The sequence below is a fragment of the Anomaloglossus baeobatrachus genome, chromosome 6 (genome assembly GCF_048569485.1).
Source record: "Anomaloglossus baeobatrachus isolate aAnoBae1 chromosome 6, aAnoBae1.hap1, whole genome shotgun sequence".
In the NCBI taxonomy this organism is placed as follows: Eukaryota; Metazoa; Chordata; class Amphibia; order Anura; family Aromobatidae; genus Anomaloglossus; species Anomaloglossus baeobatrachus.
The window spans coordinates 172,310,917-172,317,050 of NC_134358.1; positions in this window are offsets into that span (position 1 = coordinate 172,310,917).

Below are 6,134 nucleotides of genomic sequence, written 5' to 3' on the forward strand. Positions count from 1 at the left end.
CAGACGCAGCTGCGATTGCGGTGGGCATTCTTTGTGACTACCGCGCCGACCATGCATGTTTGCCGGCCGCGGTTTTACTTGAATCCCCGGCTTTTGCGGCCTAGTGGGTTAACACTCCCGCCCCTGAGCCTGCCAGTCAGGGAGAGGGGCGGGAGGGTCGGTGGGTTGCCGACAGTGAGGGCTGGAGCACACCTCGCTGTCCTCCGCCCCCCCCACACTGATCCCTATAGACCACCGGATTCCTGCAGACACCTGCATCATAACGTAGGGAGGGCTGGAGCATACGTTGCTATCCTCCTTCCCCCTCACTGAGCACTGGGCAGTTTTTCAAAGGTGGTCTTCCTAGGGTGTTGTCACCCCCTGGGTGCCGCAGTGTATAATATATATATATATATATATATATATATATATATATATATATATATATATATATATATATATATATATGTGTCTATCTATATGATTTCACTGTTCGGCAGCATTATTGTTTTTGGCTGTATACCCTCACTGATTACTCTGCGGACGACAGGCTGTTGTCTGCTCTTAAAGAGTAAGGGTGCCAAAACACTGGCTTATTTTAACCTCTTGTGCGCCTATATTACAGGCACTGCACAGATAACAGCTTCGCCGGCGTTCCCGGTCCAAGCGGCAGGGACAGAGTTACAGCTTGCTAAGAAACTCTCTGGGTCATTTTCCCTATCCATGTCTCAGGCTATGGACAAGTGGTCGGCTAAGAGACTAGGAGTTTGCAGTCCAGACCGGTCCCTTAAACAGGCCCCGGGCACTGCGAGATCGCCCCAGGCCTCTGTCGGTCTGCGACGAAGCGTGTTCCTGGGGTGGCCTCTAGTTATGACGTGGGGTACTCCGGCACGATCCGCAGTCCCAGTCCGGCTAAGCAGCCTTGCTTGGAATCTTCCCCGACTTCTTCAAGGGCTGAGGACCCTCTAGAGGATGGGGCGGAGGTCGCAATCCAGGACTCTGTCCGGACGTGGCTCTAAACGTCTTATAACAGTGGCTGACGGGTCCACGCTCAAAAATGCCACGGACAGACAGATAGAACTCCTATTGAGATCCATCTATGAAGCTATCGGCGCGTCCTTTGCTCCGGCATTCGCAGCCGTATGGGCACTCCAAGCTATCTCAGCTGGTCAGGCGCAAATTGACGCACTCACACGTACGTCTGCGCCGCAGGTGGCGTCCATAACCTCTCAAACATCGGCATTTGCGTCCTACGCTATTAATGCTGTCCTGGACTCTGCGAGCCGTACGGCGGTTGCAGCCGACAATTCGGTGGCAATACGCAGGGCCTTGTGGCTACGGGAATGGAAGGCAGATTCGGCTTCCAAAAAGTGCTTAACTGGTTTGCCATTTTCTGGCGACCGCTTGTTTGGTGAGAGGTTGGATGAAATCATCAAACAATCCAAGGGAAAGGAAACATCCTTTCCCCAGGCCAAACCAAAAACACCCCAACAGAGGAGGAGACAGTCGAGGTTTCGGTCCTTTCGGGGTATGGGCAGGTCCCAATTCTCCTCGTCCAAAAGGCCTCAGAAGGATCAGAGGAACTCCGACGCATGGCGGTCTAAATCACGCCCTAAAAAGACCGCCGGAGGTGCCGCTACTAAGGCGGCTTCCTCATGACTTACGGCCTCCTCACACCGCATCCTCGGTCGGTGGCAGGCTCTCCCGCTTTTGCGACACCTGGCTGCCACAAGTAAAAGACCATTGGGTGAGAGACATTTTGTCTCACGGTTACAGGATAGAGTTCAGCTCTCGTCCTCCGACTCGATTCTTCAGAACATCTCCGCCTCCCGAGCGAGCCGAGGCTCTTCTGCAGGCGGTGGGCATTCTGAAAGCAGAAGGAGTGGTGGTCCCGGTTCCTCTTCAGCAACAGGGTCACGGTTTCTACTCCAACCTGTTTGTGGTTCCAAAGAAGGACGGGTCCTTCCGTCCTGTTTTGGACCTAAAACTGCTCAACAAACACGTAAGGACCAGGCGGTTCCGGATGGACTCCCTCCGCTCCGTCATCGCCTCAATGTCCCAAGGAGATTTCCTAGCATCGATAGATATCAAGGATGCTTATCGCCACGTACCATTTGCTCCAGAGCATCAGCGCTTCTTGCGCTTCGCCATAAAAGACGAACACCTTCAGTTCGCGGCACTGCCGTTCGGCCTGGCGACAGCCCCAAGAGTTTTCACCAAGGTCATGGCTGCAGTAGTTGCGGTCCTCCACTCTCAGGGTCACTCAGTGATACCTTACTTAGACGATCTGCTGGTCAAGGCACCCTCTCAAGAGGCATGCCAACACAGCCTCAACGTTACTCTGGAGATTCTCCAGAGTTTCGGGTGGATCATCAATTTTCCAAAGTCAAATCTGACACCGGTCCAATCGCTGACATATCTTGGCATGGAGTTTCATACTCTTCCAGCGATAGTGAAGCTTCCGCTGAACAAACAGCGTTCACTACTGACAGGGGTGCAATCTCTCCTTCAAGGTCGGTCGCACCCCTTGAGGCGCCTCATGCACTTCCTGGGGAAGATGGTGGCAGCAATGGAAGCAGCCCTTTCGCGCAGTTTCACCTGCGTCCACTTCAATGGGACATCCTACGCAAGTGGGACAGGATGCCGACGTCCCTAGACAGGGACGTCTCCCTCTCTCAGGCAACCAAAGCTTCCCTTCGGGGGTGGCTTCTTCCCACCTCATTATCGAAGGGAAAATCCTTCCTACCCCCATCCTGGGCGGTGGTCACGACGGACGCGAGTCTGTCAGGGTGGGGAGCAGTTTTTCTCCACCACAGGGCTCAGGGTACGTGGACTCAGCAAGAGTCCTCACTTCAGATCAATGTTCTGGAGATCAGGGCAGTGTATCTTGCCCTAAAAGCGTTCCAGCAGTGGCTGGAAGGCAAGCAGATCCGAATTCAGTCGGACAACTCCACAGCGGTGGCTTACATCAACCACCAAGGTGGGACACGCAGTCGGCAAGCCTTCCAGGAAGTCCGGCGGATTCTGCAGTGGGTGGAAACCACAGCATCCACCATATCCGCAGTTCACATCCCGGGCGTAGAAAACTGGGAAGCAGATTTTCTCAGTCGCCAGGGCATGGACGCAGGGGAATGGTCCCTTCACCCGGACGTGTTTCAGGAGATCTGTTGCCGCTGGGGGATGCCGGACGTCGACCTAATGGCGTCACGGCACAACGACAAGGTCCCAACATTCATGGCTCGATCTCAAGATCACAGAGCTCTGGCGGCAGACGCCTTAGTTCAGGATTGGTCGCAGTTTCGGCTTCCTTATGTGTTTCCTCCTCTGGCACTGTTGCCCAGAGTGTTACGCAAGATAAGGGCCGACTGCCGCCGCGCCTCCTCGTCGCTCCAGACTGGCCGAGGAGGTCGTGGTACCCGGATCTGTGGCATCTCACGGTCGGCCAACCGTGGGCACTGCCAGACCGACAAGATTTGCTGTCTCAAGGGCCGTTTTTTCTATCTGAATTCTGCGGCCCTCAACCTGACTGTGTGGCCATTGAGTCCTGGATCCTAGCGTCTTCAGGATTATCTCAAGAGGTCATTGCCACTATGAGACAGGCTAGGAAAACAACGTCCGCCAAGATCAACCACAGGACGTGGAAAATATTCCTGTCGTGGTGCTCTGCTCAGGGGTTTTTCTCCCTGGCCATTTGCCTTGCCCACTTTTCTGTCCTTCTTCAATCCGGATTGGAAAAGGGTTTGTCGTGAGGGATATTTCGCTCACATGTCTTTCGCAGAAAGTGGTTTTTCTAGTAGCAGTCACCTCACTTCGGAGAGTGTCTGAGTTGGCAGCGTTATCATGCAAAGCTCCTTTCCTGGTGTTTCACCATGACAAGGTGGTTCCGCGTCCGGTTCCGGAATTCCTCCATAAGGTGGTATTCCCTTTTCATCTCAATCAGGACATCTCCTTACCCTCGTTGTGTCCTCATCCAGGTCACCGATGTGAAAAGGATTTGCTCTTGTTAGGTCTGGTGAGAGCACTCAGACTCTACATTTCTCGTACGGCGCCCCTGCGCCGCTCGGATGCGCTCTTTGTCCTTGTCGCTGGCCAGCATAAAGGGTCGCAGGCCTTCAAGTCAACTTGGCTCAGTGGATCAAGGAACCAATTCTTGAAGCCTACCGTTCTGCTGGGCTTCCGGTCCCTTCAGGCTGGAGGCCCATTCCGCCAGAGCCATGGGTGCGTCCTGGGCATTGCTGCACCAGGCTACGGCTCGGCAGGTGTGTCAGGCGACTACCTGGTCGAGTCTGCACACTTTCACGAAGCACTATCTAGTGCATACCTACGCTTCGGCAGATGCCAGCTGAGGGAGTCGGGTCTTTCAGGCGGCGGTGGTCCACCTGTAGGAAGGAGCCGTTTTACGGCTCTTTTATCGAGGTATTCTTTTACCCACCCAGGGACTGCTTTTGGACATCCCAATTGTCTGGGTCTCCCAATGGAGCGACAAAGAAGAAGGGAATTTTGTTTACTTACCGTAAATTCCTTTTCTTCTAGCTCCAATTGGGAGACCCAGCACCCGCCCCTGTGCCCTTCGGGCTGTTATTTTCTTTGTGTACACATGTTGTTCAGATTGAATTGTTCTTGGTTATGGTTTCAGTTCTCCGAACATCCTTCGGATTGAATTTACCTTAGACCAATTTATAAGTTTCCTCCTTCCTGCTTTTGCACCAAAACTGAGGAGCCCGTGATGCACGGGAGGGTGTATAGCAGAGGGGAGGGGCTTTACACTTTTAAGTGTAATACTTTGTGTGTCCTCCGGAGGCAGTAGCTATACACCCAATTGTCTGGGTCTCCCAATTGGAGCTAGAAGAAAAGGAATTTACGGTAAGTAAACAAAATTCCCTTCTTTTAATGGGGGCAATCATTGGGAATGAGAAGGGGATCTAGTAGTGGACAACCCCAGTAAGATTTGAGAGATTAGTGTGGGTCTAAATCCCGGGAGCACACCAATTCTCTGACCTAGCACTGCAACACCTTTACTGGTTTTCCTGTACTGTAAAGGCCCAGTCACACACAACGACTTACCAGCGATCCCGAAAACGATGCGACCTGATAGGGATCGCAGGTAAGTCGCTGGGAGGTCGCAGGTGAGATATCACACAGTCAGATCTTACCAGCGATGCAGGAACAATACAGGTCGCAGTAGCGACCTGTATAACGATCTCGGCAGTCACTGTGACCCTGTCACGCAGTGTCAAACACAGCGATGTGTCCTGCCCAGCAGGACATTGTCTTTGAAGAAAATGGCCTGGACCATTCTGCAACGACTAGAGATCTCACAGCAGGGGCCTGATCGCTGGTAGGTGTCACACATAACAAGATCGCTAACAGGATCACTACTGCGTCACAGAAAACGGGACTCAGCTGCGATCTCGCTAGCGATCTCGTTATATGTGACGGTACCTTAAGTCTGTGTGCACACATTGCAGAGTTGTCATAAAACCTGAATGGTTTCTTGATGCCAACAAAGTAAATGAGAATCCTGAAGTCTCATACACAGGTTGCGTATTTTCTCCTTGTTGATTTGGTGCAGATTTAAATTTGCAACATGTTAATTTTTGCTGCAGATTTCACCCCTGCAAGTCTGCATCAAAATCGCACTTTTCCGCCACTGAATTTTTTTTTCTGTCATGAGATGCAAAAATGGTACCGAAATTTCTGCCACCAAATACTTTGTGTGCACATAGTCTAACACTGCCAGCCACTTACCTGTTGGGGATCTGAATCGGCACTGTGGCTCCATCATGAGGTGGGAGTAGCTATTCAGTTGGGGAAGATGTCGCAATTTTCAAACTTTAAATTTTTATGCCCTTAAATCAGAGAGTTATGTCACACAAAATAGTTACTAACATTTTCCACATGACTACTTTAAATCATCAAACTTTTTTTTTTTTGTTAGGAAATTAGAAGGATTCAAGGTTTATCAGCAATTTCTCATTTTTCCAACAAACTTTACAAAACCATTTTTTTTTAGGGACCACATCACATTTGAAGTGACTTTGAGAGGCCTAGGTGACAAAAAATACCCAAAAGTGTCACAATTCTAAAAACTGCACCCCTCAAAGAGCTCAAAATCACATCCAAGAAGTTTATTAACCCTTCACATACATCACAAG